This window comes from Pinus tabuliformis, chromosome 5_2 (genome assembly GCF_031772625.1).
Source record: "Pinus tabuliformis cultivar Carrire ecotype Pingquan chromosome 5_2, CPIR1, whole genome shotgun sequence".
Lineage (NCBI taxonomy): Eukaryota > Viridiplantae > Streptophyta > Pinopsida > Pinales > Pinaceae > Pinus > Pinus tabuliformis.
The window spans coordinates 627828779-627850970 of record NC_142306.1 but is presented as its reverse complement, the minus strand read 5'-3'; the positions used below and the strand labels follow the sequence as shown (position 1 = coordinate 627850970).

Genomic DNA, 22192 nt, shown 5'->3' with positions numbered 1-22192 from the left:
CAACCCACGATCCTTGATACCAACTTCGCCATGACTTATTTCTATTCTATACATGATACTATTTTTCAAGGGTGCCTTGGAGCTCCACCTCCTATGGAAGACACATCTAATACATGTTTGCAACCTAAAGAGTTGTTAAAATCAATACCCTAAATTTTTTATTTAAAAAACTAAGGATTCCAACATGGGCATGCATCGCTTATTTGTGAATATGGATTTTGAAATACTTTTCATAAGTTCTAACCCGTCTATTTACCAAAAATAAACTAGTGGAGTTTTAAGTGACACGAAGGTACCTGACCACCCTTGCTATAAACTATGAAAGGATGTCTAATAGTTTCTCGCACACAAAAGAAATTCAATGTGATCCCAAATACACCATCATAGTCCACCCTATTAATTATTTCTTCATTTTCTATAGTTTCTAGAGTTATGACTCCATAAACCACCCCTTGATTTAGGTATGTAGCCCTTGGTCCCCAAGCCTTGCAAGAAAAAGCTATGTTTTGAGAATCGTGCAATTTTCTCAGATGATAAAAGGAACTTTCTTACTTTGGGTATGGTAGTGTGTATGTCCTACCATTATGAGTAATGGTAATATACCCTTCCTCAATATCAAGATTCTTCCATCGTACCCATTTTAAACAAATAGCATTCTAGGCTGGACTTTTTGATAGCAAAAAGCACATTCATGGTTCCAATCACATTGCTATGCGGATTATAGACTGCTCTTCCTCCATCTATCATGGAATAAGGAGAAGACCTCTGTTCTTCAAAGTGTACAACTGCCTCAAGTTCAAAGTACTTGAAAGCCTCTACAAGGAAATCAAAATCAAAAACATCTCTCACAAAGAGGTCAAGATGTATTCTAGATACTTGCTTCCATCTCTTTATTCTCTTATGAATTGAGACAATCGGAGTTAGAGAGTCAATCCTGAGTTGTTGGTCAAACAATCTATAGACAAGACTATCAACAATGGCAACTTGGTATCCTCTATTTGAGAGATGCAAATTTGTCACCCATCCACGGTAACCATCTGTTACCGGGAAAAGTGTCTATTTAGAACTGCTCTATCCCACTAAGGTGTGACATCTGCCTTAGAAACAAACAGAGAAAACTACTTTTGTATCTCCTTTATGAACTATAAATAAAGAGGAATAGGAAGAACCAACCTGTGTCTTGCGCTAGTCCTTTGATCCAATCTCTCTCCTCTTTGACAGCTTCCAGCTACCTACTCCCTTACTTTCCCAGCTTCACCAAGTACCTGTAAGATCACAGAAGAAGAAAACTATACAAAGACATGGATTTATATTCATAAATAACTTAGGATCAGATTTAAGTTAACCATACAAATGTAACAAGCATCAATGATACAAAAGCATGGAGGAGAAACGCAAATAGTTTTTATTGATATACAAGAAGATCCAGGAGGAGTTACAACCGATGATTCCTGACCCAGCATCAACCTCCCAGCAAAGAAGCCCCTCTTCACCTCCAACAAAGCATAGATCACCCAATTCTCTGATATGTGTCTCAAAACCAACAGCAATTCCTTACAATATGCAAAATTCCAGCCTCTGGATCTCTGGGATGAGGGATCCATATATAGATGTATGCAAGGAGGATGAGTCAGCTTATGATTTGATTAGTGGCTTCTCTCTGTCAGTTCTTGCTTCCACTTGGAGACTGAAGGCCTCTTACTCATCCTTGGTCGAATTCAGTGAGGCAAGTGTCATAGGAGAAGATTCTGGAAGCTTCCATTGTCCCTCCACCTCACGGAATGACACTGCCATTTGTCATTTCCCACTCAACGCACCTTGATAGTGCATTTAGGTGCGTTGCAACGCACCTAGCTAGTGGATTTAGGTGCTATGCAACGCACTTAGCTAGTGGAGCAGCTGAAATGATCCTGTCTTGACTTATTCTGAGCAGTTTCTGGTGGAGAACTTCTGGGAGAAGCTATAATTTGTTGACCTTGTTCCTTTAGGGGTTAGAACAACACTTTTAGGGACTTAGGAGCCCTTGGTTTATGGACATTTCATGCTTAGAGATGTAAGGCACAAAAATGTCTATAACAGTTGCCCCCTAAAGTATGAGGCCGTTTATCGGGTGAAATGCTTTATTATGAGGATCCGAAGTTCTTTCAATGTTGGGAGGAGACCTGTAATAAGATACAATACAATACATTATCTTCATACTGTTTTCATGATCTAGCTGAGGCGGGCATTCCCATGCTCAGCTTTATAAATTCATTTTCATGTACATAGGACAGACAATCGTCTGATGGTAGACTGGTGATTCTGATAGAGCCATCATCCTTTTGGTAGGATGATTATCTGTGCTGCAATGCTGTACATTCGAATGTCTTTATTTCCATGAATATATATCACAGTCTGGATGGATGAAACTAGATCCGGGGTCTTCAATCTCTTCCGATCTTCACTCGAAGTACAAGTCGATCCATGTGAGAAATGTTTTGAAGTTGAACACGGAAAGACATCGCTTGATTACCAGTCAATGATGTAAACTGTTAACAAGCGCGAGAGGAATCACTAATAATGATAATGATCCTCAAGGTACTGTAGTACAATTCACGTGGTGTGAATAAAGGACTTGGCGTCGAACACCACGCAAAATCTTTCGGTCGAAGGTCATTGATGTAAACCTGTCGCCGGAAGTGAGAAACTTGCCATTGAGGCATGCAAGCTTCAAAGTACTGAATGGGGTGTTCCTAGACCAACTTCTTGGATAATGAGCTGATGTCAACAAGAAGTGATCCGTCATAGGAGGGCCTTAATGAATCCCACATCAATGACATGGAACGGAGCAAATGATTTTGATGGAGGTGAAAACGATTTGATGATATATGGTTCAGGGTGGCGGTCATGAAATAATGGAGTATAATGTATGGTAGTGGGTGGGACACAGGTGGCCTTTCTGGATGACTTCTCTTGAACATGTCGGCGACACTGATGTGATGGATTGGTAGCATTAACCCCAAATGTGGATGGTATGGTGTGACCATGGCGATGCGACCGGTAAATGAAACAACCCAACCCGACTCGGGCACGGAGTGGAAGTGTCATGTTCAAGAGCAACTTGCTACCAACAAAGATTCTTTGAGTTTTCTTCCCAATTTTTCCCCAGTCATTGCTGACCAGTACCTCTTTATTTTTGTCAAGCTTGAGGAGGATAACATATGCTTGTTCTATAATTTTCCCTTCGGGCAAACCCATCGCTATGTTTTAACGAGCGTAGCGATAGTGAAACTCGTTCTCGTCTAAAGACAAGTTTGTCGCTATTAATCTTTTTAACGAGTCTAATGACAAAGATAACTCGGTCCTTTTCATTTTTAGAGAGTCTGAAAAGGTACGTAAAGGTAACTCCAAAATTCCCTTTTCGTCATCTAATCCCTTAAGTCCGAAAAAGTATAAAACAATACAGAAGGGATGAATTTTCGATAGCTTTAACGAGCCAAACAAAACAAGCGCTCGATCTTTTTGTGCAATAATCCCTCAGGTCCAAAAAGATTAAAATCTAGAGGAGGGATAGCACTTCCTGTCCCTTTAATGAGCTGGAAGGCCAAGGACTCGGCAATCTTTTCATATTTTACGGGTCAGTTGAAAAGAGCTTAAAGAAGACTCGTCTTTTGAGGAACGAGTGATAAAATGGGTAGCAGTTGATTCCAGGTAAGGTTTGGAATTTTCCAATCACGGCAGTGTCACAAGGGTGGCTAGTGAAATCACTCTTCGCAGCTGTTCCTCAAAATGGGTAAACAATCAAATGGAGGTGAATGATCGGCCAATGAAAAAGTGGAGGTGACGGTGCGAACACGACCAAGGCTTTTAATGGCTGAAGTACTTCATTCACGGTGGTTATTTACCGGGGAATAGTTCATTTTTTAACGAGCTTAAACGCGGGTGGAAACATTTGCTCATGTCTTATGTTTATTTTTTAACGAGCTTGAACTATGTGCTAAAACTGCTCGATGCGGGTTTATTTTTTAACGAGCTTGAACCCTGCAGTAACATTGCTCGTTGCGGGTTTATTTTTTAACGAGCTTGAACCTTGCAGTAACACTGCTTGTTATAAGTTTGCATGTCCCCAGCATAATAACGCAAATCGAGGTGCATGCCCCCCAAGCTTCATTACATTCAACTTGGTGGTTGGAATGAAGGTTTACCTTTGAGATTTGGAAAGGGGATTTGTTTCATTTTTTAATGACGTTGAGACAGTAAAAGAATTATCCTCATGACTCCTTGTTTCGTTTTTTAACGAGGTTGACACGAGATAAGAACCATCCTCGAAATCCACCATATTTACAGTATTTGATAGGAGATCAAAAACTGATGGATGATTAAGGTTGCTGGAATAATCTTCGTGGTAATCCAGAAGATGGGAGAGATGGTGGTAATATTCCCATGGTGCCTCTCCTATCATCATTGATTGAATGATTCCTTCGTCTGTAGAATGTACATGCGACCAAGGATCTGAAGAGGTACCATATTCCTTAGACCTATCTATCCAAACACTCGATGAGCGTTCATTTGGGTTTGCCCCCCATGCCAAGAAAATTGATTGCTACAATATTTCTATTAGGGCGATGATCCATGCTGACAAAATGTTTAGGAATCTTCTGAATCCATTAGATATAGAAGATTTCATATTGCAGGTTTCCACTGTGGCCACTTCCGCCAGATTACTCAAAGGCGGTAGGGCAAAAGTACCCATTAAGGCAGGGTCTTTTAGGAGACCTACTCCGATATTTTGAAGCGAAAGATTGCTTCCATGGATCATTGGAATGCTTCCAGTAACTTGAGAACCATTGAGGAGGAAGTTTTGTTGATCGATGATTGTAATCCCTCCTTGAAAGGGAAATGCAATCTTTCTAAAATAGGTTGACACAACAGCTGCCATGGCATATATCCATGGTCGTCCTAGTAGGATGTTGTAATCAATATTCCCATCGATGACTTCAACATCTATTTCTACAGTTTTCCCTCCTAGTTCAACTTTCAAGTTATTTAGGATACCATATGGGGTATATGTCCTTCCGTCGAATGCTTTTAATGTCGTCGAAGACCGCGACAAGGTTGGAGATCCTAAAGTTTTCCAGCAACTCATCGACATAATGCATGTAGATGCCCCCTCATCAATAATTGTTCGATGAACAGTTTTGTTGAGGGCTTTCAATTGAACAAGGAAAGCTAGTTGAGCTGCTAACTGAGGATCGTATCCTTTGTGGTCGAAGGATACAAGATTGGAATCCTTTGGATCAATCCCACCAATGGCTGATAATAAAGCCTGCCTTTGGGATGGGCAATTCTGTAGTACTTCAAGAGTCGACATAGTGGATGGCGATTGGGCCAAATCTTCCACTATATTATAATGCTGTGCTGCTCTAGCGCGGGGATTAAATGTTGACTTGTGTACCACTCCCTTTGGCAGTTTTATCGTCAATTCAGGGATGGTGGGTGGTACAACTTCTGTCGAAGTTGTTGTCGAACTACTTGGTTGATCTTTATCCTTTTTGTTCGACAGCTGCGGATTCCCATAATCTTTGTTCCTTATCGATATCAAAGCATCATTTTTCTGTTTTGAAACCGACAACATTAGCACTTGAGACGGGGAAGCATTTCCACTTTCAACCAGATTTGTTCCTGGATTTGGAAACGGATCAGTTAACACTGCGGAGGTTTTTGAATTCTTGAAGAATTTCTTAACCTCAGCTCTGTGTGGACAATCTGTGGTCCGATGATCCTCATCGCATATCATGCATGGAAATTTTAGTTTCCTATCTCCAGGAGGGTTTGAAGAAGATTTTTTAGGGGATGATTCCTCCTGTTTCTTCCTCTTCCCTTTGCCTTTTTTCTTGCTCCCTGGTTGTTTGGTTTCTTTTCCTTTATCTGTCGATACGGCATTTACTTTTGAAGCAAGAAGTTCGTCTTTTGCATTTTGACCTGAAATCTTACGGGCCTTTTTGGATGTAGCCTTTGTCGATTTCGTGTCTATCGTGCCAATCACGCCATCGCCGGCATGAGAGTCATTGTTTGATTTAGGAGGAGGAGGAATTGAGAATTCTGGTCTAGGGGCGTCAGGTATTTTTTCGTAGAGCGTGTCGGACTGAGTGTAGATCAAGTCCAGATACTGTGCACGAGCGATAACTTGCTCTTCTGTTACGACTCCCCCCTTTGCCACATCTTCCGTGATGGAAGGCAATAATGACTTGATAAACCATTCAGCTAATAGCTGATCGGGGACGTACGTTTTTACCATCCTATGATGACGTCGCCACTCATGTATATGATCAGATATGTGAGTGGCTGTTTTTTGTTTGAAGTTGGTAAGAAGTTCTGTTCCCATTTCGTACCTTATTGGTAATTGAAAATGGGTTAAAAAGGTTGTGGCTAAGGTACTGAAGTTGTCAAACGAAGCTCTAGGCAATTCAATGTACCATTTTGCCGCTGGACCCGTTAACGTCCTCTGAAAGAGGCGAAGTCTTATCGAATCATCATTTAGGGTGTTTGATGAACACCATAGATGAAAGGTCATCATGTGATTCGATGGATATTCACCCGGATATCCATTAAATTTAGGAATATCTGATGGAAGTTTATGCGGAATCGCTGGCCACCAAGGGGCATAAGCAATTGGATCGTTTGTTAACCGATTTAAATCAGGTAACTCTAAGGTTGCCACGAAGGGTAACTGTTGATTCAGGTTAGGTGAAGCATACCCAGGATAAGATGGAATCGCTTGAGCAGTGGGTCTTTGCATACCGGCATAATGCATTTGATGCTGGTATGTTTGGTAAGGTTGGTGGACTTGACCATTGTAAAATGGTTGATTTTGACCGTTTTGAATGTACGGTTGTACAATTTTCGCAAAGATTTGTTGCTCAGAACCTTGGTATACTTGTTGGAATTGCGGTTGTTGGTATTGCACCAGCCATGGTTGTGAAGCCATGTGCTGTTGCCCGATACTAACCGTTTGACCAAGGTGAGGGGTAATTGTACCCGTCTGGACCTGTGTTGCCCCACTAGTCGGCAATTGTGGTTGAGTCGCAGGGTCAAGGGGTTGTTGCATTACGACCTGAGAAACCTGAGGTTGGCATACAATAGGCAGCGCTTGAACTTGCGACATCGTCACAATAGCTGGCGTAGTCGGGATGTTCGACATAGGTACACATTGTTGCATCGAATACACAACTCTTGGTTGTTGAGGTAGTATAGGTACCCAACCACTTGAGGTAATTCCGGTATAACCTGAATATTGTTGTGAACTCCCGTATAGATATCCTCCCAGAGGGGATAACGAAAGGGCATACTGCCCCCCATACGGTGGTAATCCAGAACTCAAGGGAATTGTTTGCCCTTGGGGACCGCACTGTCCAAATTGACCTCCAAATGGATCAATTTGTTGAGACTCAACATAAGAGTTTCCGGATATTATTCCGGATGAACAAACAGGAACGGACCAGACTGTCGAAATAACCCTTGAGTGGGCTCCTTCTAGCGATTGGGAGCTAGTCGGGACAGATGGTATGCCGGCGAACATTGTCGGAGTGATAGCAGGGAGTTCCGCCGTCGCTGTGTCAGATGACACAGTCCTAGATGTTGACGGTTGTTCAGACATTTGTAGTCTATCCAAAAGATTACCTAGCGATTCTACAGGAGCTTCCGCTAGTGGTAGACCAACCTCTGATGATGAAGGATATACAGTGACCCCGACTCCAAAGTGCGTTGGAGTACTTGTTTGAGGATCTTCTACAATTTCTTCTATTGCAATCAGACCAGGTGGAAGGGGAAGACCGTCAGGTCCGTAAAATATTTCTGGTGCCGAAGAAGGTGTGAAATCGGTAGCGACAGATGTTTGAAGAGTAAGACTCTCCGAACCGGTTGTAGATGGAACTGGTTCGGTAACACAAGTGTTTATTCTCAAACTAGGATCAGTATCACTGTCCTTCTGTGGCCGCTGAACTTCTTCTGTACAGGCAGGGATTCCAGAAATGTTTGGAGTAACTGGAGTCTCTGATGTCGTTGGAACACTTGTTCTAACTTTGATAGGAGATTTGGAACCGGTTAAACAAGTTCGCTTTGTCCGTACTGGTTTCGATTCCGGAGACAAAGACGGTTGACTCGTAAGCCTCCGCGAACGACGGGGTTTCAATTAACTTTCTTCCACGATTGCGGATTACTCGATCAACTAAAATAAAGGGAAGGTATGTTTCCGAATTAAATGAATTTTAGACGCTTTTGACACAACTTGTTTTTTCAGTTTTTAAGAGTCGAGAAAAAACAAAAGATGACTCTAGTCTCCTTCGATTTTTAATGAGCCTGAAGTGACAAGTGCTCCGATGGACCTTTTCTGTTAAGGAGTCTGAAAAGGAACAAAAGGGACTGCTCTGGAGGTCTAGGTAGAGGGAGTATCAAACCAATCGGAAAACTGCAGAATACTTTTTACGGTACGGCAGTCAATCTTCCCGAAAGCTGTGTTCAGTGCATTGCGATCAGTAGGGCAGTCGACACGGCTTCCTATGGATAAAGGATTTAAGCCTATAGGGGTCTCCCAAAATATACTCGACGGTACGTGGGAGCACAAGTCCGTACTGGCACTTATCGTCTCAAAGTGGAGGAATCACCCAACCATCAGTGAGGACAACAGTTACCAGGCTTTACGACGCCGGAATACGTCTCTAGCCTAGACCTCTAAATGTTGTGCGTTAAGTTCCAAAGCGTTGTTAAATTCATTGAATTTATTTTAAGTTGATCTTTCTTATGAAGTTTGCCTTTTGGGTTCACCACGAGATGTAGATGTAATTCCTAAAATGCAATCTAAAGATGATAAACAAACTTTTATCTCTTTTCGGCAATGAAAATCCTAGCAACTAGGGGAAAAGAAAGACACAATCTTTTCACAAAGAGCAAAGAGCACACTGTAAATGCACTTCCATAAATCAAGCCAAACAGACTGTCTATATGCAAATGCACATGCATGTATTTGTTTTTCACTTCCTTAGTATTGATGCTAAAAAGAAAGTTGATGTACAAATCTGAATTTGCTTTCAAGCGACAAACACAAACAAGCTTCTTTTCGAAATCAAAAGGTAGAGATGATTACGACACTTTATGATTTTGAAATAAATACTCGTTTTGACACTAGAAAGTCACAAATTCAAACCAAAGGCAATAGTAAAAGCATAATCGACCATCAACAACAAATAAACTTTCTCCTATGATCGAAATCGACACTTGCGACAGATCTAAATCAAAGGACGACAATACGACTTTTCTACTTTTGCAATGGAAAACTGTAAACGACTCAACAAACACAAAAAAACATCTACAGTTCTTTTGTACAAATGAGGTGGAATATCAGTAAGGAAAAGGGGTTTGAAACAGTCATATACTGATCACAGGCTACAAAAATCAGAGACAAAACTGGAAAGAATGAAGCACAAGAACCTCAGCTGCACAGGGCTAGGCTGATCAGCGCACCTGTTACACAGAGAAACTGCATTGCAGCGCAGGTTGCCCTTTCGGGAAGTGCGTTGAAATGCAGGATCTCTTCACAGTACCTGCGCTGGGGCAGAAACGAGAATTCTATCTGGGTTCTGGGTCACAGTTTGCAGTTTAGTCTTTGGTTTTTGGCCGAGTAAAAGCAATCAGTAATGCACAATCAGGGGTAGATCTAAGGAGGGTCTAAGAGCTATCACAAGGGCAATCAGATAGTCTATGAATCAGTTGTTTAAATCATAAACAGATCCAATGAATGGATTGAAGCAGCAGATGTCTACTTTGCATTTGTTATGGCAAATGCAGTTCGAATGCTACTCATAAGTTTATGAAACAAACAACAAGAGATACACAAACAAACTAATTAGACATTCGTCCCCAGCGGAGTCGCCATTTTGTTACCGGGAAAAGTGTCTATTTAGAACTGCTCTATCCCACTAAGGTGTGACAGCTGCCTTAGAAACAAATAGAGAAAACTAGTTTTGTATCTCCTTTATGAACTATAAATAAAGAGGAATAGGAAGAACCAACATGTGTCTTGCGCTAGTCCTTTGATCCCATCTCTCTCCTCTTTGACAGCTTCCAGCTACCTCCTCCCTTACTTGCCCAGCTTCACCAAGTACCTGTAAGATCACAGAAGAAGAAAACTATACAAAGACATGGATTTATATTCATAAATAACTTAGGATCAGATTTAAGTTAACCATACAAATGTAACAAGCATCAATGATACAAAAGCATGGAGGAGAAACTCAAATAGTTTTTATTGATATACAAGAAGATCCAGGAGGAGTTACAACCGATGATTCCTGACCCAGCATCAACCTCCCAGCAAAGAAGCCCCTCTTCACCTCCAACAAAGCATAGATCACCCAATTCTCTGATATGTGTCTCAAAACCAACAACAATTCCTTACAATATGCAAAATTCCAGCCTCTGGATCTCTGGGATGAGGGATCCATATATAGATGTATGCAAGGAGGATGAGTCAGCTTATGATTTGATTAGTGGATTCTCTCTATCAGTTCTTGCTTCCACTTGGAGACTGAAGGCCTCTTACTCATCCTTGGTCGAATTCAGTGAGGCAAGTGTCATAAGAGAAGATTCTGGAAGCTTCCATTGTCCCTCCACCTCGCGGAATGACACTGCCATTTGCCATTTCCCACTCAACGCACCCTGATAGTGCATTTAGGTGCGTTGCAACGCACCTAGCCAGTGGATTTAGGTGCTATGCAACGCACTTAGCTAGTGGAGCAGCTGAAATGATCCTGTCTTGACTTATTCTGAGCAGTTTCTGGTGGAGAACTTCTGGGAGAAGCTGTAATTTGTTGACCTTGTTCCTTTAGGGGTTAGAACAACACTTTTAGGGACTTAGGAGCCCTTGGTTTATGGACATTTCATGCTTAGAGCTGTAAGGCAAAAAAATGTCTATAACACCATCCCCTCCTATAACCCTTAATTTCTTCCCTTTACCTCCCCCTTCCATGGCAGGGGATGTTGTTTTCACTTATTTCTCCTTCACAACAACAACCCTCAGGAAAAATTTGGCAACATTTATTCTATTTCACTGTCTTTTAAACAAAAATAAAGATACAAACCTACCACATCCAAACAAGGCCTCTTGATTCGAAAATGAAATAGAACTATGCCCTATTTTAAAAATAGCAAGCATTAGGATAGTGTTATTAGCATCTAGACGAGGCTTAATACAAGCCATTGAGTCAAAACAAGAAGCATTCTACAACGTCTGTGACATGGATTCACAGTTGAAAGCTAGTATGTACCTAACCTAATATAGAAATTGTATGTTAGCCCTGAACTCTGCCACATGTGACAATTAGTACATATAGAAAATACAATCACAGTCATTTTACACAGAGGATCTAGATGACAGAGGTGCATATGATTATTTGGAGCCATATTGGTCCTCCACATATGGTTATTTTGAGTAATCTGGAACAAACCAAAAATTTCCCCCCTGGCCTGATAGAGAATCTTCGAAACAAAATCGAGACGTAATGTTTACTAAAAAACCAAAAAATGATAAAAACTATGGTTTGGCCCTAGGGAAGCTAAACATCAGCTACTCATAACTGCAATTTATAGCCTAAATATTATCCAAATGCTTCATTCTTGAAATTATTGAATGAATATTTTAAACATTGTAAGACCAGTAACAACATTTTTTTAACCTATGCCTGTACAAAATAACAAAATCCCAACTAAGAATCTTACCGGTGAAGAAAATTCAAAGAAGATTTCACCATATTGAAGGAAAATGAGGTCCGCCCATAATCACCTATGAGCAAGAATCCATGTTAACAGAGGAACATGATTTTCTATAAAAAGTTGATAAGAGTTAGAAACCATATAGAGCACTGTGATACTCTCCAAAATGATGGTAGCTCCAAAATTGTATACTATTAGTGAACGCATCTCCTTTAGGTCATTGACCTTTGGCGAGAACATTCTTCCCTCTAGCATCTCCTTTGTCCACCAAGGATTCCAGCTCTTAGGGTCTTCAACCCACCCCACTACTTGCCTCACTCCTACTCCACAAAAGACAAGTCTTAGGGAAAAAGAGGTTTCTGACTTTCCACTGAAGATGCCTTTCTCAAGATAGTGAACTAGGGCTAGTTCACTAGCCCTCTTGGTTACCCTTGCCTCCTTCAAGGTTCAGCTCCTTAGGCTCCAATATTTCTGCCCTTTTAACAAATTAATAGTCCTTCCTACTTAGGGCTCCTCTGGTATCCCTCTAAAAATCCTCCCACTTGTACACATGTTGCCAATAACTATGTCCCAAACCTGGACTAGATCATGCACTACAATCAACATTGTTCCTGCATTATTCACAAGTTTGTTTCTGAATAGTTCTCATGCTTTCCAATCTACCTACTTCCAATCATCTTCATGATTAATCACTAAAACACAAAATTTCTCTACTTCAAATTTGCAGTGGAATTTGCGATAAAGGATGCCCATGCTTCACCCCAATGGTCTTCTTGATTGTAACAGCCCTGGTGAAAATTTCATGTAATAAAAGTTAAAAACAATAACCACGGATGAATGGGACACTTATTCCAAGCTGAATGTTGGGCAAGACATCCTAGGGGGTGTTCATTTAGTTGTTTATGGCTAAAGAAATTGGCAAAGGCAATGACTAAGGATTTGGAAATGAAAAGTCGCATTTTTGGCACAATTATCTATGAAAATAATGGAAATTAGCAGAAGAAGTAGGTGAAAGGTCATAGGTTGCATGTGAGGAGGAAAATGAAGGAAAATAATGGAAAATGAAGAAAATAGAGGCCTCATTCATAAAAATTCTTATGAGGATCAGTTGGTAACCTTTTCTCAGTTTAGCTTTGGATTTCTTTCATTATTCTCTCTCTCTCTCTCATACTCTTGGACACTTAGAGCTTCTTGTTGCACTTTGGAAATGGAGAAAGAAAGGAAAAGAAGGAAAGAGAAAGAAAAGATCAAGTAGGGAAAGGAAAGATCAAGCAGCTACAACACACTTCATTGTAGGTATCGACTTACATGTGTATTTTCCTTGCTAGATTTTGGCATGGATGGGTTTGCATGTGTTTCTTTCTTACCATGGCATGGGTTTTGTCAGGGGTGACAGTATTTTTAGCCTAGCCTTGCCATTTCCTGATAGCTTTGATGACATGGTTTCTCTCATTTGGTTTATATGGGATGGACGAATTAGATTCTAAGTTGAGTGGGGTGGATCTCAAAATTAACAAACACATGTTGTAGTGGTCCCTGAACTAGACTGAGGATGCATGAAGCCACTCACCTAGTAATCCCTGAAATAGACTGTGGGTTGTGGTAAAGCTAGATTATGTGCCTTGGTGGGCCTAGGAATCCTTGTCGGTGAATGGTAGGATATACAGTAAAGCCAAGAGGTGGATTTTATCTCTGTTGGGCCTAGTGATTCCGGGATGGAATGCATGGTAAAGCCTGGAGAGTATGTCTCGGTGTAGGCCCTAGTGATCCATGAATTAGACTACGGATGCATGGTAAAGCCCAAGAGATTAGGAGGCACTCAAATTCCTGACGCTATAGGCGGAGAACTCTAGTGGCATCCAAATTGGTTGGTGTTTTTGATGTGCTCTATGAGTCCCACATCCATGCTTGGAATATGGCACGGGGTTGATTGGATGAAGAGAGACTTGGCTCAACCAATCTATGGTCAGGTGGAACGTGGTAGTCCCATCTCTGGTTGGTTCATTATACTCATTAATGAGAAATTCATTTCCTTTATTTTCATGTGTAAGTGTATTGATGTATATATGGATTTTGATGGCTGATATGTTTATTGTATTTATGTTCCTATTATGTTGGTTATATGCACATTTCATGACAACAACTATGTATGGCTCTCAGCATCTTTTTACTTGTATATGAATGGATAATGTTTCTATGACCTAATAGATGAAAATGCAGCAAATGACATGAGGGAAAAATGGTTTATAGTGATTATCATATAAGTATGAGATCCCTACACTTAATTATGTTATTTACACCTGTAGGTTACATGTCGATGATATGTTTGACAAAATGTTTGTCATGGCTAGTAGGGGTCTGGTTAAGGTCTTGTTGAGCTTATTGCTTTTGCATCATTCTTTCTCTGTACTTTTATGGATTTCAAGCTATCATTCCATTATGGGTAGTGGCCTGGGCTCTGGGCCTGAAAAAGTGGCTTAAATCCTGGGGCCGCTGGAATAGAACTGGAAAGTTCGTTCCATAGTCGCTGGCATGCAGGCCTATGACAATGAAGCTAGGTCTCTAGTCACTCCCCTACCCATAGCATGAGATCGATTATGGCCTTTGAGGTCTAGAACAATAGTGGGACCCAGGGACAAGATGTTTGAGTGGCTAACTTGTCTCCTAAGAGGTCTGTTGATGATGTTGGATGATTGTGTGCGATGTTCCGTCGATTCCACTTCCTTAAGGTCACATAGGAGGTCGAATCTGATCATAGTAGCCTCTCATCTCATGTTTATCCTAGTTGGCATGGTTACTTAGTTGGATGTGGGAGGAGGGTGTTACAAAGTGGTAAGAGAGCATGGTTGAACACTCAAACTGGATGGGTTGAATGTGTTAATCACGCATGCATGTGAGTTGCATGTGTGTCTCTTACACTTATATATTTTTTGAAATTGCTTGATGTTGGATTAGGGTTGTATTATGGTTATCATGGAGAATTTGATGTTGATTTCGTGAAGAGTATTTGACATGAGTATGTGACTGACTGTATATGGTTATTTGTCACTTACATGTTGATTTTATGTCACCTATTTACATCCTTGTATGTTGGGTTACATTTTGAATATTTTGATTACATGTATTAGTATTGTAGGATGATTGAAAGAACTGATCGATTATGTTTGACTACATGCATTTATGTGTATTTGTAGTTGGCTAGGAATTGCTTATGCATATTGTTAGTTGCATGTAGCAATGTGTATAATGGAGTAATGGTTGTTTTCATGCTTGAGGTCATAGCATGCATTGTTGATATGGCCTTGCATTGAGGACTGGATCCTAATTAGAGTGATGATTATGTGTTGATACAATTACTTGAAAATGTCTATACACTGTTAGGATTATGTTATACATGTATCACATTGATTTGGTGACCTTGCAGACAAGGAATCATGCCGAAGGTATACTAAGGTACGCTGGTTTATTGTGATTTGGTTTATCTGACATATTATGCATTGTAGGAAGAGAAAGATCAAATGGCTAGCAAGGTTGTAGATTACATAGAATCTCCCTATGCATCAGATTAGCAGCGTGGTGTAGGGCATACTTTTGATTTGGTCGATACATTGAGAAGCTGAAGAAAGAGATAAGGAGTTGTAAGGAAGATAATGATCAAATCATATAGGCACAAGAGAAGAAATTAGAGGTCAATGCTGTACTTCTTCAGAGTTTATCAGAATTGCAGCGACATCAGGACAGATGACTTGAGTGGGTGGGAATTCAAGAGGCTTTTCAGGAAGAAGTACTTTTCCGAAAGGTATTACAATAGTAAGGCTAAAGGATTCTATGAAATAAAGATGGGATCAATGACAGATGAAGAATACATGACCAAGTTTCTGCAACTATTGAGGTATGTACCGTCTCTTACTGATGAGAAGGCTAAAGTTCAGAGATTTGTCAGTGGTTTTCCATTAGTATTTAGAGATTAGATTGAGTATGATGAGCCTCAGTCACTTGAGGAAGTTATTGGAAAACTGAAGCATTTTTATGAAAAATCAAAGCGTAAGAATGAATCTCAACATGGATGGAAGGGAAAAGACAAAGGTAGAGGTAAATGGCATTCTAAGAGGATAAGGCCTCAACATGCAGATGGGAAAGAAAATGTGGCTCCACAAAAGAGATTTAATGCAGCTAAACAGGGACATGGGTCACAATAGTAGCAGCATCACCATAGAGGTGAGGGTACTGGTTGGTTGGAGTGTTGGACATGTGGTGAGGAACACCTTAGGAGAGATTATCTGAAGCATTAGGGTGGAAGGCCTAAGATATACAATGAACAGGAGGTGTGGACTGTTGGGGATATTGGTCAGTTTATTCAACATACCTATGCAATAGTAGACAACGGGAAAGAAGAACACTAGGCATCTATCATTGAGATGGACGGTAAGGTCTGTGATCAAGTTATTTCTATTTTGATTGACCCTAAATCTAATTATAGCTATGTTAGTCCTAACTTAGTGGATAAGTGTGGCTTGAATAAGGAATTATGTGTAGAGTCTTGGTTAGTGTAGTTGGCTATAGGTACACTGAAGTGAGTTCATCATTAGGTAAGAGCTTACACATTTGATTTAAATGGTATGCCTATAGCAACACATTTAAATGTGTTACCGTATGGATGATACAGTATGTTGTTGGGCATGGATTGGTTGTATCTACATAGAACCAAGGTTGAATTCTATGACAAATCTATTGAGTGTGTTGATGACAATGTAGAATCAAGAGTCTTGCAAGATAAGAAGAAAGCCACATCAGTTAGGATGGTGACAGGTATGCTAGAAAAGTGTAGCTGTAGGAAAGGGTGCAAGTTATTTGTAGTACACATTTCTAGTGATAAGGGTAAGGAGGTTGAGGATGAAGATGTTTTGAACATATATATAGTGTTAGAGTAGTTTCAGGATGTATTCCCTGAGGTAATTATAGAGTTTCAACCTCACAGGGAGGTAGACTTTTCGATTGAGTTAGTGCGAGGGTCAGCTCCAACATTGAAAGCACCTTACAGGATGAGCACACTTGAGTTGGTTGAGTTAAAATTGCAGCTGAAGGAAATGTTGGATAAGGGATACATTAGGCCAAGGGTATCACCTTGGGGTGCACGAGTCTTGTTTGTGAGGAAGAAAGATGGTACCCTCATATTATGCATTGATTACAGGCAGTTGAACAAAGTGACTATCAAGAATAGATATCATTTTCTGAGGATTGATGACTTGTTCAATCAGCGAAAGGGAGCAACAATGTTCTCGAAGATTGACTTGAGATCTGGATACCATTAGGTATGCATCAAAGAGGAGGACATTTCCAAGACTGTGTTCAAGACCAGGTATGGACATTATGAGTTTTTTGTTGTTACATTTTGCTTAACTAATGCTCGAGCTACATTCATGTGTTTGATGAATAGTGTTGCATCCATATTTGGATAATTTTTTTCTTGTGTTCATTGATGATATACTGGTATATTCTAAAAATGAGGAAGAACACGCCTAGCACTTAGCAGCAGTATTGAGGTTGTTAAGAGAGCATCAGTTGTATGCTAAGCTCATAAAGTGCAATTTCTTTCAGATTGAGGTACATTACTTGGGGCATGTGGTCTCCAAGTGATCCAGGTGGATGTTGGTGGCCACCCGCCTATCCCATTTGGACCCCCACAACTGTCTCTTTCAGTCTTTTTAGTTTCCTAAATTGTAGCACAGTTTACTAATTTTAGCAGTTTTTCGGGTCCTGAACTTCCGGAGCCGTTTTGAGGCCCTAAACGACGTTTTTTTGGGATTCTGGGGCAACATGGGTCCATGGACCCATGTTGCCTCCCAAAGTGGTAGTGCTCGGATAGATCTTTCTAACGAGCTATCGTACGCGTCAAACGGAGATCGTATGCCAAAGTTACGACCCCGGGAAATTGACGTACCAATTTACCCAAACGGGGCCCACAATTTGGCGTTTCATCTTCTAGGGTTAGGTTTCGGGATGTGAAGGGTTTTCCATTGTTTCTCAACAATAAATAGGCCTTCGAGCCTCATTGTAATACAGTTCAAAACAGTTCAGAGGCATGTAGCTGACACATCTCTTCTCAGAGATAAGCTACCATCGCCCTAGCTAGGTTATTTCTATTTGTAAGCATATTTCAGAATTCTCCATTAATGAAATGAAATATTATTTCCGCTGCATCTCTGTTTTTATGGTTATCGCATCTCTGTATTTATGGTTACCTCTGTAATCTATTGCGTTCCTGTTTAAATCCGGATCAGTGGTATCAGAGCGGTCTGCTTTTTCTCTGTTTTTCTTTGCATGTCCCCAACGAGGTCGGGATATAAGGAGTTAGGGCTTGAACTGGTCGAACCTTTGCAAGACCAGCCTCAAAAATCCCGACGGCCTCCCATGGCGGATGGGAAGAAAGACGAGGGGGCAGGAGGTCCTATCAGAATCTTGCTCGAAGAAGCCCTTGAGCGGCAAAGGAACACGATGATGGATAGCTTTGCGCAGATCCTTCAGCGGCTACCCAGAGGCGATGCATCGGCTTCCAACAGCTACTCTGGGAACGCCACACCGTTTAAGGTACAAGTTAATTTTGAAATCCCCATCTTCGAGGGTCAGATAGACGCAGATGCCGTAGATAAATGGTTAAATCTGCTAGATGGGTATTTTTCTGTTCATGAATTTTCAAGTCGGGAAAAGATTGTTTTCGCTCTTCTCAAAGCAACCCCCCACGTCAAGGACTGGTGGGAAACCTACTGCGAGCAGAAGGATGAAAGTACAGGCTCACTATTTTCAGTCGCACCCACTTGGAATGACTTTCGGGATGCCATCAAGGAGCAGTACTACCCTGTCGGAAGCTATGAGGACAAATACATCAAATGGACCACACTGCGGCAGGGACGAGACCAAGATGTGTCGGAGTTCACCAATCTTTTCCATACCCTTCGCACAAAGTTGGGTATCAAGGATTCGGAGCAACATTTGATACTCAAATACCGCGGCTACCTACACAAATACATCCAGGAAGAGATGGGATTCTTGAACATCCCCTCACTTGGCACAGCATACCAATACGCTATCAAAATCGAGCAAAAGTTCAAACAGAAGAAGCGAGACTTTGGATCGGCAAATCCGAAGCCCAAAGGACAAAGCCAAGGCGGGGTGACCCAAGACAACCCCTCGAAGCCACAAGAAAAGAACAACACCACGAAGCCAAAGAAGGACACAGGGAAGTGGTGTGAGTTCCACAAGAGTCCCACTCATAACACAAGTGAGTGCCGAACCAAGCAGTCGTTGGTGGCCGAATTGAAGGCTTCCGAATCAGGTGCATGTTCCGACCCTGAGCCAGAACCTGACAAGGGGAATGGCAAAGGGAAGCAGATCATTGATGCGGATCCCAGTGCCACTGTTGCCACCGCCAAGATCAAGAAAAATGAGCCCGAAGATCCAGAGGAGGGGGAGCGTCTTTTCCAGTCACAGATGTGGGTGAAGGGTTCACCGCTGCAATTCATTGTCGACAGTGGTAGCCAAAAGAACCTGGTTTCAGCAGAGGTCGTGAAGCAGTTGGGCCTACCAACTACACCACACCCGCAGCCATACAGTATCGGGTGGCTTCATGAAGGACGAGATCTCAAAGTTCGCCAGTAGTGCCGCCTTCCCTACAACATCAAGCCCTTCACCGACGAGGTATTATGTGATGTTACACCTCTGGATGTTTGTGATGTATTATTAGGCCAGCCATACTTGTGGAGGCGACATGTTGTGTATGAGTCCAGGCCTCGTGCTGTCATTATTTCTTTGAATAATTCATTATACAGGATACCGGAGGTAGCCTCACCTACCGCCACATCTTTGATAATCGCTAAGAAAGGCAGCAAGCTCATCTCCCAGACCAGGAAATTCATCTGTCTGGTTCGCTCCCAAAGTAAGGGGAAGATCATTTCTACATCCATGACACCCGCAAAGGATTCCTCCACACAACAGCAACATCAAAGGGATACAGTCATGATAAGACACAGGAACAACTTCTCCTCACCCACAGGGGTACCACACAAGTTTCAGGTGGGCAACAAAGTCTGGTTGCATCGACAGAAAGAACGCCTTACCAAAACCCATCAGAAGCTCAGACCACTCCGACATGGTCCTTACAGCAGTACCACGGCTATGGGGAACAATGCTTTGGAGCACATCACTCCTCCATTCCTTCGCTTGCACCAAATGTTCAATGTGGACCATCGTCGACCATGCTTCCCACCATCACTGGACATATCAGAGATTGCAGGACAAGTTCAGCAGATGGAGGAACTCAACGCAATGGGGACCATTGCTTCCTAAGGGGGGAGGAATGATCCAGGTGGATGTTGGTGGCCACCCGCCTATCCCATTTGGACCCCCACAACTGTCTCTTTCAGTCTTTTTAGTTTCCTAAATTGTAGCACAGTTTACTATTTTTAGCAGTTTTTCGGGTCCTGAACTTCCGGAGCCGTTTTGAGGCCCTAAACGACGTTTTTTTTGGGATTTTGGGGCAACATGGGTCCATGGACCCATGTTGCCTCCCAAAGTGGTAGTGCTCGGATAGATCTTTCTAACGAGCTATCGTACGCGTCAAATGGAGATCGTATGCCAAAGTTACGACCCCGGGAAATTGATGTACCAATTTACCCAAACGGGGCCCACAATTTGGAGTTTCATCTTCTAGGGTTAGGTTTTGGGATGTGAAGGGTTTTCCATTGTTTCTCAACAATAAATAGGCCTTCGAGCCTCATTGTAATACAGTTCGAAACAGTTCAGAGGCATGTAGCCGACACATCTCTTCTCAGAGATAAGCTACCATCGCCCTAGCTAGGTTATTTCTATTTGTAAGCATATTTCAGAATTCTCCATTAATGAAATGAAATATTATTTCCGCTGCATCTCTGTTTTTATGGTTATCGCATCTCTGTATTTATGGTTACCTCTGTAATCTATTGCGTTCCTGTTTAAATCTGGATCACCAAGGAGGGCATTGCATTAGATCTAGAGAATATAAGGGCTATCATGCAGTGGGTAGCTCCTAAGAATGTGGATGAGGTGAGATATTTCATGGGTCTTGAAGGCTATTACAGGAGGTTCATCAGACACTTCTCACAGATTTCTTATCCCATTACATCATTGCAAAGGAAAGGTAAGAAGTTCGAACGGACAGAGGGGTGTGAAGCTAGCTTTTATTAGGTTAAGTAGTTGTTGACGCATGCATCAGTACTATAGATTGCAGATCCAACAAATGAATTTGTGGTATGTACAGATTCTTGCAAGAGAGGGCTTGGTGGAGTCCTTATGCAGGATGGATAAGTGGTATGGGATGAGTAATGGAAACTAAATGAGCACAAGAAGAACTACTTGACACATGATCTTTAGTTAGCATCGATTATACATGCACTGAAGATATGGAGGCACTATCTTCTTGGCAAGCGGTTTGTTCTTATGAGTGATCACAATAGGTTGAGCTATTTGTTTGACCAACCGAATCTGAATGCAAGGTAGGCTAGATGGTTGGCCACGATCAGTGAGTTTGATTTCAAGATCAGGTACATCAAAGGTAAAGAGAATAGGGTCATAGATGCTCTCAGCAGATGGGTACAGTTAGATCACTTGGTAGCTATGAGTTCCTATGGGACGAACTTATAGGATAGGATCTTGTAGGGAGGATAGCAGGATGTCAGGTATATGGATATTATGCACAAGTTACATAAGACTACTAGTACAGGTATAGGTACATGTGATGGTACATGTATAAGTGATAGTACAGGTACATGTACAAGTACAGGTGTAGGTGAAAGGAGCATGGACTATCATCTTACAATAAATGGATTGGTCACATTCGGAGACAAGATATATGTACCTGATAGCAGTGAACTCAGGAAAGTGATCTTGAGGTAGTTTCATGTGAAACCATATTCAAGTCATTCAGGTTATTAAAAGACACTAACAATAGTGAAGAAATATTACTATTGTTCGAATTTGAAGAGGGATGTAGTAGAGTTTGGGGCTAGATGCTTTGATTGTCAACGAGTGAAGGTAGAGTGTAAACATCCAAGTGGACTGCTACAGCTGATTGCGATTCCAGAATGGAAATGGGAGGTCATTTCCATGGACTTCATCACAGGGTTGCGGAAGACAATGAAGCAACATGATTCCAGCATGGTCATTGTAGACAGGTTAACAAAGGTTGCACATTTCATTCCAGTGAAGTCTACGTTCTCAACTAATGATGTGGAACAGGTGTTCATCAAAGATGTGGTTAGACTACGTCGTGTTACGAAGAAGATTGTGTCAGAAATGGATGTGAAGTTCACTTCCAATTTTTAGAAGGAGTTATTTGCAGGTTGGGGCACAGAGTTGGCCTTCAGGACAACTTATCATCCGCAGACAGATGGACAGACAAAGAGGGTCAACAAGA

At 41.5% G+C, this 22192-nt stretch overlaps 1 pseudogene; it reads right to left on the bottom strand.

Annotated features, from left to right (window-relative positions):
• Positions 1–266: 266 nt before the first annotated feature.
• LOC149160605 (UDP-sulfoquinovose synthase, chloroplastic pseudogene) lies at positions 267–11272 on the bottom strand (annotated as a pseudogene).
• Positions 11273–22192: the final 10920 nt, after the last annotated feature.